The sequence below is a fragment of the Rosa rugosa genome, chromosome 5 (genome assembly GCF_958449725.1).
Source record: "Rosa rugosa chromosome 5, drRosRugo1.1, whole genome shotgun sequence".
Lineage (NCBI taxonomy): Eukaryota > Viridiplantae > Streptophyta > Magnoliopsida > Rosales > Rosaceae > Rosa > Rosa rugosa.
Genome location: NC_084824.1, coordinates 38,600,866 through 38,613,389, shown reverse-complemented (window position 1 = coordinate 38,613,389; position 12,524 = coordinate 38,600,866). Strand labels below are relative to the sequence as shown.

The window sequence follows — 12,524 nt, the reverse complement described above, 5'->3', positions numbered from 1 at the left end:
TGCAGTTATCAATGAATTAGATGTAATAGAACTAAACTTAAAAGGACGACAAAATTGTTTTCAATTGTCTTGAGACCATTGCTACATTATAAATCAAGGATCTCAGACAAAATTGTACAATATCATCACTGCAGATCATCTAAAACAAAATGAATTAAATCATGCCCTAGCTTTGAGATCTTATCAAAGTTTCTACTGGCAACATTTTCCATTATAGTAGTTTTCAAAAAATAGGCTATCTTAGTTTAAGGTCAACTTGGTTACAATTGCTGCTGGAACATTTTCCAAAAAATAGTTGTTCTAGTTGTTCCAGGGGTATATATACAAAAGGTGTTAGGCTATCAAAAGTTGGTCATGGAGTCTCTCCAAAAACATTGCTTGCTGCAGTTCTATCTATACAAAAAGTGGTGCAGCAGCAAATAGTAATTCAGCAGGGAATAAAATTTAGAAAAGGAGACTGAAACAGAGAGCACTGACCAGGATCACACTGCTTATAAAATTTCTTCAAAATCTGCAAACAAAAATCGAGAGCAAGGAAAATTCATACTCAATATCCAAAAATTTATTAAGAGGAGGAAACCAATTGGAAACTGGAAATTGATTACCTAAATAGTGAAGTGATACATAATAAAGGATACAGTTAAGTGATATCAAATCCTTTATTATGCATCACTTCACTGTTTAGGTAATACAAACCCAACAGAACAGCATTCACTGACTATAAATATCCCATAGATTCATTTGAAAGTTAAACACTAAGTATGAATCTGTAACTCATATCAATATCAGCAAAAGAATAATGCAATAGAAGGGAACAACAGTAAACTACTGAAGTTAATGTATAGAATTAAGCTTTGAAATTAAGAATAGGGGCTGTGACCAGTTACCCATTTTTAGCCCAAAAAATGCCCACTTACTCCACCAAGAGTTTTTTAACCCCATTTACCCAATCTTACATCTATTGACATTTTAGCCCCTGTTAATTAAATTAAAACCCATCCATCTCCCTCCCTCCCTCCCTCTATTGACATTTTAGCCCCTGTTAATTAAATTAAAACCCATCCATCTCCCTCCCTCCCTCCCCATGATCTCCCTCCCTCCCTCTCCCTCTCCCTCTCCCTCCCTCCCCATGATCTCCCTCCCTCCCTCCCTCTCCCTCTCCCTCTCCCTCCCTCCCCATGATCTCCCTCCCTCCCTCCCTCCCTCCCTCTCCCTCTCCCTCTCCCTCCCTCCCCATGATCTCCACCCTCCCTCCCCATGATCTCCACCTCCGGTCTGTCTCTCTCTCTCTGATCGCCGCGCCGGAGATGCAGTCCAAATCTGAACACGACGATGAAGCTCCAGTCGGCGATCCAACGTTCTCGTCGCCGTTCGATTGATCGGCGATCCAGCCACTCCAACGTCCTCGTCGCAGTTCATCGGCAATGTGTCTACTGCCCCTAACGCTGCCCCTAAACCCTAAACTTAACACGAAGACATTATTTGGGGGCAGTAATGTGTCTACTGCCCCCCACTAAACCATTATTACTGCCCCCCACTAAACCATTAAAACTTGCCCCAGTTTTGTGAAGGGTTCTGACTTCGTATGAAGACATTATTTGGGGGCAGTAATGTGTCTACTGCCCCCCACTAAACCATTAAAACTTGCACCAGTTAAGTGAAGGGTTCTGACTTCGTATGAAGACATTATTTGAGGGCAGTAATGTGTCTACTGCCCCCCACTAAACCATTAAAACTTGCACCAGTTTCAAGGATTCACAGTGTATTGCACTTTATCACAAACAAATCAACAAGAGATGATTACTGTCTCCTAAGAAAGACATTATTGGGTGGCACTAATGTGTCTACTGCCCCCCAATAGACCATCAAACATTACACCGCTTCCTATGTTTCGCAGATTATACAAGTTATTCACACTCAAAACAACAGATAATGTCTAAAAACCCACATTATGAGGGTCAATATTCTGTCTACTGCCCCCCACTAGACTGACACAAACAACACAATTTTTTTCATTTATCAACTACTGCAATTTAACACTACATTTACTTTGGAATAGCAGTTTTCAGTCCGTCAATAAATAAAGCAGTTATCATTGGCCCCCAATACAAAGTCTACTGGGGGGGCACTAATGTTACAACTTTTATGGTTATGACTGCACAATAGCAGATAGCCATTTTCAGTCCGTCGTCGATTCCTTCAGAAGGTCAACCCCGGCCTCACCGAGCTTCTCAGCGACGAGGACCGTCGGCTTGGCGTCGAGCCTGGCAGCGGAGAGCACGACGACGAGTTTCGGCGCGGCGATGGCTAGAGCAAATGAAGGGAGGGAGAGAGAGATCCGACGTCTTCTGGAGAGAGAGAGAGAGATAGAGAAATCGGTGAGGGGGGAGGAGAGAGAAATCAGTGAGGGGGAGAGAGAGAGAGAGAGAGAAACTGAGAGTAGAGAGATTGAAGGAGAGGGCAAAAAAGTCCCAAAAATTAATAAAAAGAATTAATTGGGTAAAGGGGAAATAATCCCTTAGAGTGTTTTGGGTAAATGGGGTTTCAAACTCTTAGTCGGGCAAGTGGGCACATTTTAAGCTAAAATTGGGTAAATGAGAATCTTCCCTTAAGAATATTGCGGAAGATTAACAAAAAGGCATCAATGACACTACTAAGGGACATGTATGTTAACTATATACAAAAGTGCACATGATGAGGCATCAACCAAATGTTAATACAAAGAAAAGAACCAAGCTGAGAAGGTAACTTAATTGCAGCAGTTACAGAATTCTACAAAACATAGAACTTATCAGAGGATTCCAGTAATAAAGTTAGGACTACTTGCAGCAACTGCCCCTAAAAAGTCATCGATCATCAGAAATAAGCCAAGAAGGTCAAAATCCCTACTACTTCAATAATTCCCAAAAAGAACACAAATAAAAAAAAATTTCATAGAAACAAAACGACTTAGTTTAATTTCAACTATCAATATCAAGGAGTGATGATTAAGGAAAAGAAGAGCGAAGAGAGAGCCGGGAAAAAAAAAAAAAAAAAAAAGGATGCCGTGGCTCATCAACAGCAATCACAAAATGATTCAAAACCTCATTCCTTATCATCAACTATTCCAATCCTTCACCCATCAAATACAGCACCCAGAAAGAATTTCAAATCACATTCTCACAAAGTCACAAATAACTTCCACTTGTCCTATTTTAAAGCACAGAATAAAAGATTGAAGTCTCACCTATGAAATTCGAGATGAAACTGATTTTTCCCTTCTTCCCTTTTCTGTTTGAACGCCTCAAACTTTACAAAGACTGCAAATTATGGAAAATCCAAAGTTATTTAGAGATAAAAAAAATTAGTTCTAACATCAGAAATTCCCAACATTGTCTTTAGCCACAAATTCCCATAAAACAGAAATTGTTCTCTCTGTTGTTTTAAATAAAGCTGACAGCCAATTTTCACTTATACTATTTAAGATTACTCTTAATGCTTTAGCTGTTTGAAGATCACATCTTATTGATCCCCACTTACTCAGAATCCACTATTAAATATGGTTCAGAGCACGATAATTATGAAACCAAACCCAAAACCTCTCTAAGAAAACCAAACTCCAACAACTCACTTTCAAAAAAAGAGGAAATAAAAAAAAAACTCACCACCAAAAGACACTAATCAAACTTGTTAAGAACACTAAACAAAGAAAACAGCAAAGAAAAGTTACCTCGAGCAATAACTTCAAAATCAACAGACCAACAAAAAAAAAATCAAACAAAAACAGATAGCAGCAGCACGCATTCCAATTTCACACCACCACTTCAAGTATAATCATTTCATATCAAGGAAGACATACAAAAATTCATCCAATCAAGGTGTAGAAATTGATATTCCTTGATTGATTTAAGCTATTACATTCTATGTATTATATAGCTATGAGTATTTGACAGTTACAAGTATTACATTAACAACAGAATCAAAACTGATGCATAATCCTAGGAAATAGTAAAGCAGCAGTAGACAAACTATTTAGACAAACTAATCAATGGAGGAGATTCTGGGAGTGATTGAAGGAGGAGATTGATTCTCTTTAACACAAGGAAGCCACTATCTAAATGTCTGAGAAATAAAATAAAATAAAAAATAGAAAAAAATATAATCCAATAAAAATACCCATTGCAATTGAACAGCCTTAATTTAACAAACTTCCATAACGATACAGAACAAAACAACTCAACTCAACAACCTAATGTCTCTTTTCAACCAACACATAGAAATCCAAAAAGAAAAGGGGTGTAAAACGATGAATTGCAAGCAAGAGCCACTACTCTACCAAGCACCCACGGATCAAACAAACCAAACACAAAACCCAATTTCACAATCGAGGATCAAACAAACCAAGCACAAAACCCAATTTCACCAAAAAAACAAAACAATGGAAAAACCCAGAAATCCGAAACCCCCAATTACCATCCAAAGACCACAACTTTAAACAAAACCCACAATAACCGAGCCCAGAAAAATCGAATCGAGACAATATTTCAGAATTCGGATGCAATCAGACCTGAGAATTAGGTGAGAGAATTACCGGATTAAAGGTTCAAACTTTGGAACCCTAGCTTGAAATTATCGGATTCAATTGGATTGACTCGGCGACGACTCTATGCTTTAGGGATTTTCCTCCGATCTCCTTCTCTATCTCTCTCTATCTCCGATTTCTTTATCTCTCTCTCTCTATCTGTCGATCGTTCTTGATTATTGAAAAAGATGACTCAGGACCGTAGAAGAAGAGGAAATCAACGGGAAGACGCGATATATCCATGTCAGTGAGTTGTAAAAAAATTTCAACCGAGGGCAAAACCGCCAATTCGAATGAACAGTAATAGGAACAGTACTGAACAGTGATAGGAACAGTGATTCGGCTTTAGATGTATGTATAATAACTAGAAAATTCTCCCGCGCGATGCTGCGGGTATAAATCTTTGTTTTTTTTTTCCTCAAATCTTGATGTACATAACATAATACATTTATAATTTTAGATATTACAAAAACTGGTGTTTCAATCATAAAGAGAAAGGTTCAGCTAACACCTGGTATTTTAACCAAGCTGGTATCAAGTTTCTACAATGGGGGTTTAGCACTGATCTAATTCATTGGCAGACTCAAATGCATCTTCAACTGAAGTAAACTCATCTGCAGATCCATGGACTGTACATACAAATCCCAATTCACTTGATCATGCAGAAGATGCAAGAAATGTAAAATAAAAAAGAGAAGGAAATATACAAATAATCTAGAAATAGTTCACTACAGTTTGTTTATCTTCTTAAGTATGAACAAACCAAATCCCAAAACCAACAAAAAATAAAATGGATTAAGCTTTACATAACCATATCCTCACTAAAACTACAGACCTTATATGCAACAAACAGGTTTGGATCTCTTTACCATAGAATAAAAGATCCGTGGATTCTTTGATTGTAACATGCTCATAGGCTTTCATTAACATAATAATGAGGCATAGTCGGTTGGAACTGATACCTATATATAGACATTGAGAATGAGTGGAAATTTTGAGTGATGTTCAGCTCAAGAATAGTAAGTTATGCAATTGCAACAACATTGCAGAGAACCCTCAAAACCTGCATATACTGCAGAGAACCCCAAAAGCATTGTCATAGTCCCCAGATGATAGTCTGATGAAGAACCTATTATAAAGACAAAGAAAAGTTCAACTTAAAAAATAATTAAAATTATAACAATGCCTCGGAGCAGGAACAAATGTTTGTCTAGTGATGAAATCAGATATTGAAGATGAACCAACCTTTGTGCTCTATCAATGGCTTGATCAGTCTCATCCCTTATTTGGTGTCCGTGATCAATAAGTTGCAGATTTGTCATACCTGCAAAATTTGAAGATAATATTCAGTTCCAAATAATAAATGAAACTGAAATACCCATAATTTCAGTTAACCCCAAATGAATTTTGAGGAGGCTAACCTGAGATGAGGTTCCAATAACATGCATGAGAGCCTTTAGGGTTCAGCAAGATTCTGTTCATCAAAATTCAAACTCAGTGAGAAGTAACTCAAAGTTTTGTTGATTGTTATGCAGTGTCAAAACTCAGTCTCAATAGTACCCAACGATCAACAAATGATTGGACCAAATACCAAAAAGAACACTACCTATTGACAAAGAAGCATTAAACTCCACCACTTATAGAAATTAATCTAAAATTTAAAACTGTGAAAGAAAAAAAGCATAAATCGAAGCTGTTGGAATTGATTATTTGGATGTCAGCCTAAAGAACAAACAGAATATGCAAAACACAGAAACCGACATCAGTGGAAAATTAACAACAGCAAATGATTTAATAGAAGTTATGGTATATAAAAATCGAGTGAACAGCAGGAGAAGCAAACTTTCATTAGAAATAAAATTTGTTCTATTCCTTGTTTTACCAGATTAGTAACAGAGCTTGAACTTCGGAGCTGTTGAAAAACAAAAAACATGTATGTATTATGATTGAGAACACAATTACAGATATGGATAATACAAATCGAAAAATTGAGTAATTGATGTACAAAGATAAAACTGAATAATATAAAAGTGAAAATTTACCAAGCTTTTGCTGAGACTGATTGTGATGGATAAGCTTGAAATTGCCTTTGGCATACAACCTACAGAATCAAAACAAAACAACCATCACTACTCCAGCACAAAGAAAACACCCAAAAAATCGAAACCCATATCAATTGAAAGCCGAAGTTTTGAAATCACCCAATTGAAAGTACAATCAACCAAAGATCATATCTAAGAAAATAAAGCAGAAAATTGAAGAATTACAACACTGATTTGAAAATTGAATTCAAAAAAAGCAAGATTGATAAACGCCTATCATCATTCAGAACCCAACAACAGCGATGAGAGATAAAAAAAAAAAAAAAGATGATAATAATAATAAAAAAAATCCAGACCTGCAACTATTCCAGACACAGATACCTCTCTCTCTCTTCTGCAATAAATCCAGATCGATCACTTCTTCTTTCCTCTCACAGTCTCTCTCTCTCTCTCTCTCTCTCTCTACCTCTGCTGCAACAAATCCGGATTGATGCTGCGAAACAGTGAATGTCGATCTTGATAGTCTTCCCGAAGACACAAAGAATTAGGATTTTGCTTATATATTGTGGGGAAATGGCAGCATGGTAATTCAGAAAAAAATAGAGGGCAATACCGTCATTTCGCACCCTTAGGAACAGTTTAATGAACAGGGATGAACAGTCAAGGTCATTCGGCTTTAGATTATAGTACTAGAAAAAGTGTCCGCGCGTTGCTGCGGAAGGGTTTGGTTCTTTTTTCATGAATTTTACACGCAATAGACTGATAGTTTGACAAAAACAGAAAGTTCTGGTCCAGCTATAGAACAATTGATGAGTACAAGAAGGAAAAGAAATGCAAAGTAACAACCACCAAATACTGGGGGAGAAAATGCACCTATGTTACTAATAGCCTCCTCAAGTTGGAGTTGATATCAATGCTTCTCATTTGCTTCAATTTCCTACAAAAGATGATGTTGGTAATCAGATCAAAAGTCAACAAATGTTGTAATGTTGAAATAAAGTAGAACATAGTAACGGCACTATCAAGTTAAAGGTGCAACCCCCTACGGCAGAATTCTTAATTAGCAGAATTCTTACTCTTTAGAAGGTGACTTGCACATCCCATCTGCAACTACACTCCCAGTTACTGACTTATTAAGTATTGTTTTTGCCCATCAGCAACATGTAAAGCTTTAAAAAAAAAAGGGTTCTCTCTGATTTACAGCTACATATTACTGAGATAAAGAAATGGCAGAAAGAACTCATGACACCTAATGGTCGTAATCTAAGCACGAATACAAATAACACAAATGGTGAAACATAACAAAAGATCATCTCTTTCACACTTTATCCCAGCAAGTGGAGCTAATCATAATCTACTACAATCCCAGAACAGATTTTCCAATAAGAAAGGTTCTTTCCAAACAAATCAATAGATTAACAACAGATGGGATACACCCAGAAAAACTCTCACACACAATAGTGAACTTCTGTTGATTAACCAAGAGCAAATACTTTCATCACTTTTGAAGCAGCAAAGCTTCAAATCGAAGAAGTAAAGCAAAGCCTTATACAAAGTAAACCATGAAAACAAATAAAGTCTACTGGCATATGTAGTTTGTAACCCTCACTGATAGAGGCAGTAGTACTAATATTAGATATAACAAAAAAAAAAAAAAAAACACCATTATATGAAGGAACACAGTTTTCTAGCAGCAAGAGAAAATTCCATCATTATATAAGCTCCTTGGCTCTGCTTTTTATGAAACTTAATATCCATCTAAGAGATAATCTATAAGTGACAATCAACATTGTCCTGTTCAGCTTGTGATTGTAGAGATAAACATGAACAACTGATCGCAGAATATCAACCTTGATATTATGTAATAATATCAACCTTGATATTATGTAATAATATCAACCTTGATATTATGTAATAATATCAACTTATTACAGTTTATAGCTTTAAGAAATATATAAATAGCTGCTTTTTATTCCGTGGAATAAGAAATTGACATGAACATCGAAAAATTGGCATTATCCTTCAAACTTGATAACAGCATATAGCATTTTAATTTTACCATCCATATTTGAGTTTGTTCCCAACACTTCATCATCTCAGTTTCCCCCTTCTGTAGGAAATAACTTTAGATGTTGATTTTTAAAATCAAAATATTCAACAATATTATGAAGAGAAAGCATAAGTAACAAACATATAAAACACTCATTTACGTTACAAAACAATCATTTACATTAACAGAACCCTGGCATGTAAAGCAAATATCTTCATCATCATATATCCAAGTATGTTGATCCATTGCCAGTGGCCTATCATGAGGTTAGTGCATACCTGTTTGAAGATTGCGGAAAACTTAACAGATCTCGCATCCTCTTTGCAGCAGCGGCTTCCCTACGTGATGCATCTTGCTGCTGCTTCTTAATTGTATTAAAATGTTTATCTCTGTCTTTCTCCTTCGAAGTGGTTGGTTGCAGACTGCCTTTCCTCAAGTAATACTGCTCGACCTCGTTCACTCTTTTCTCAAGCTGCAAATCCACCACAAACTAATCAATCCAAGAAATGCAAAACTGTATAATTGAAGAATAAATCATAAAGACAACTGTTTAAATAGAGATATATAATAGCTGACAAAAAAGACGACAGTAGCTATAATTATTGGCACATATGCTAATAATTAATAAATATAATTAAAACTTTCCCATAGAAATTATCTACATGGTACTTATTCACCTGCTTGTTGTCTAGAAATTTCTCACAGTTAAAGCATATGCTCACTAATCTGAGTTGTAAACTTCTACCAGAAGAGGCTCTAGCATTTTGAGAAGTAATTTTTAAAAATGATGACAGATAACATATGTGTGTACATATGCAGAATTAACAACAATAAGTAAGATATTATCCTAACAAAGAACTTCCCATAGCCATTTGTCATTATTCAGAACCTACTCACCCTTCAAATAAAGGAAAAAGTATGATATCCAGGTTATCTAATGCCTCCCTTTTGTCAACGTTGTTCCTGCAAATAGGACAGGTATGAGTGCATAGCAAAAGGTCCAAAAATAAATAATCATCCAAAGTAGAAAGAGCTAGAGGCAAGAGTTATGACCAACTCTACCTCAAGAGAAGGACAACTGCATCAAAGGAAACAAAAAACAACAATCCAAAATTAGAGTCCAAAGCAGTACTGCCACCTACTGTTCTTGTTTATTGAAATCCCTAGCAAATGTAAACAATGTTATGTTACTACAATGAAAACAGAAAACTGAAAGATAAGTTAAAAAAATCTAGATAAAATGCTTCCAAAGGTCATCTCAAACATTCAAAATAAAATGGAATAGTCTGAGTAGATTAACAATTATATACTCGCTTACTGTGAGCCATGCAAAATCAAGACATTCTAAACCATTTGCCGCTTCTGTTTGCAGCATTTCTTAAACACTTTAAGCAAGTTCTAACTCATAGGCACTTTCACTAATAGCATAATTCCAAGGATAAGTTACATAATAATATGTGTGGAGGAAGAAGCACACATCAAAAATTAATCTTTATCAACAGAAAAAAATTCAACAAACTAATCCTTCTCCCCTGTTACTTCATTCAGTAAATACTAAATATTTGTTGAAGAAAGAGGTTCTATCCCAACGCAATCAGTCCAGATTCTCAATTTAGGGTTATCGATCAATGTGTGGAAACATAGATTCTCTAGCTGATGCTTTATCAATTGCATGCTCAACATCATGATGCAATTACATGTTCCTTTTTTGATTAGTGAGCATATAGAGTATTTAGTATTTATAATTTGGTGGAGAAGGATTTTTGACGTCAAGTAATATATTTGATCAGTGATGTACCAAGTTTTCATGTATTTGTTACAAAACAATGAAAAACATTTTCTCTGACAACATAGCTTTACTCTCATTGATCGATATATATTCTTCAGATTTTCATATTTCTGCACTAAGTTTTCAGAGTCAAAAACTATACAGTTGAGCTTGAAGTGCTATCAGTTAATATCTGTCTTTCCATCTGGTAAAGAAAACGATGTAGGTCTTTCTCTATTTCAATTCTACATAAAGCAATAGCCAAAGACAGAGTATATACCACAAAAGCAATTACTCCGCGATCACAATCGGCCATCAGTTAATAATCACAGTCATAATAATATTCAAAAAGTGGAAATACTATACAAACTGATTCCAAAGTCAAAAACTAAACATGGGTCTGTGACTTTCTGCAAGCATTTACAAACCTTCACATCAATATCAATGAAAAAGTGCAAGCCACAGAAACCCAATTTGCGATCAACTTTCAAAGAGAGATAAGTAAATTCGGGCAAAAAGGAACAAAAGGGTCACAGCCCAAATGATAAATCAACATATGAATTTTTACACTGATTTTGAAGAAATCAAGCCAATACCTTTGATAATGAAGAAGATCGTGATGTCCAAAAATGTTGTGCTTTGTCTGTCTTCGACTAACCTCAATTACCCAGTGATTTAAAGAGCTTAAGGGCTCAGCAACATCACCACCCTTCATTTTCTCTCTCATCAGCCCTCCTTGGAGCAGTGAATTTCAAGATCTCCATCACAGAAACACACCCTATTTCTCTCTCTCTCTCTCTCTCTCTCTCTCAATCGTTCTTGATAATTGATCTCTTTGGATTGTTATGTTAGGTAGGTCACGCACAGATCAAAGAGAGAGACCCCAACTCTCTGGATCGTTCTTGAACCCTCTCGAGATTGTTTCTCATAAGACGTACAGCTGTCGGGGCAGAGAGCGAGAGCGAGAGAAAATATCTAGACATTTTAACCCAGATTGAACGGCAGGGATGCAACTGAAGAAAAGAGAGAGGGCAAAACCGTCATTTCACTGTTAAATGAACAGTAGCGAGGAACAGTGATTCGGCTTTAGATGTATGTATAATAACTAGACACAGTTGCCCGCGCGATGCTGCGGGTTGCGAGGTCACTTCATTTCAATTTCTTCCGTTCCAGAGATGGATTTTCTTCAGTTCCTTTTTTTTTTATTGAAATATTTCTTCAGTTCCTTTCATTCCACTAAATTGTAAACAGCATAGTGCAAAAAATGCTGGAAAGGCTAGCATTAAAACTTGCAGAGAACTCCAAAAATTAAATCTGTCAGCTCTTATAATACCGACGCACCAACTACTTGAACAAAACAATACATAATAAGCAAATAAATTATCAGGCCTATAAAAGGAAATTGTAGTCGTCTGCTCTCTGACAATCAATTGTGTGCATGACATGTCTATTTGAGTGAGAACTTTGGCAGTAGTTCATGTCTACATTCTTCAAGCAAGGAGTAAAAAACTTTAAGAACATTGCATGCAAGATCATCTAGAAGGAACGTAGAAAACTCTTCAAGTCTTGGGCAAAAACTCTTCAAGTCTTGGGCAAAATGCATAAGGAGCCAAAATGGATAGTATCCATTCCTATTCTTCTTCCCACCATTATTAGTTTTCTCATCAATGATCATATTTATGAATAAATGATCGATTTCTCGTGCCTCAACTTGTCACAGCAACCTTGACTTCATGGAATCACACCTTTGACAGATGCCACATATATGTTATGGATTTCTTAAAACCATTGATTTTAGCGACAGACTTTTATTGATTCATGAAAATCTATATACTTTATTATGAATGACTTCTACAGATTTTCTAGGATGTACAAAATATAGAAAACAAAAAACAAAAAAAAATAAATATACTCTCCCAACAACATAAATATACAATATAGATCACTTGATCGATGTTTATGGTTAATTATTCTCATCAATTTTGTTTTCGCCGATTAACATATATTGTAGCAATATTGGTCAATGTCTTGATCTATAATCAATCAATTGAAATTCAATTGTTCAACCTTTTTTTGAACCATAATATAAATTCAAATTAATGA

At 35.8% G+C, this 12,524-nt stretch overlaps 2 long non-coding RNA genes across 7 annotated transcripts; both read right to left on the bottom strand.

The window, feature by feature from the left end:
- Positions 1-154: 154 nt before the first annotated feature.
- On the bottom strand, positions 155-4,712 carry LOC133708809 (uncharacterized). Its single transcript, XR_009846104.1, has 3 exons — positions 4,571-4,712; positions 3,227-3,299; positions 155-511 (listed from the first exon to the last, which is right to left on the bottom strand). It is a non-coding gene; the product is annotated as an uncharacterized LOC133708809 (long non-coding RNA).
- A 262-nt stretch (positions 4,713-4,974) lies between these two features.
- Positions 4,975-11,479, bottom strand: LOC133708807 (uncharacterized). 6 transcript variants are annotated; one of them, XR_009846101.1, is made up of 11 exons: positions 11,018-11,479; positions 9,716-9,816; positions 9,551-9,616; positions 8,932-9,125; positions 6,960-7,540; positions 6,604-6,662; positions 6,444-6,473; positions 5,983-6,035; positions 5,807-5,885; positions 5,524-5,690; positions 4,975-5,213 (listed from the first exon to the last, which is right to left on the bottom strand). It is a non-coding gene; the product is annotated as an uncharacterized LOC133708807 (long non-coding RNA). The 6 variants fall into 6 exon arrangements; XR_009846100.1 differs by having other exon boundaries at positions 4,975-5,190; XR_009846097.1 differs by lacking the exon at positions 4,975-5,213 and having other exon boundaries at positions 5,314-5,690.
- Positions 11,480-12,524: the final 1,045 nt, after the last annotated feature.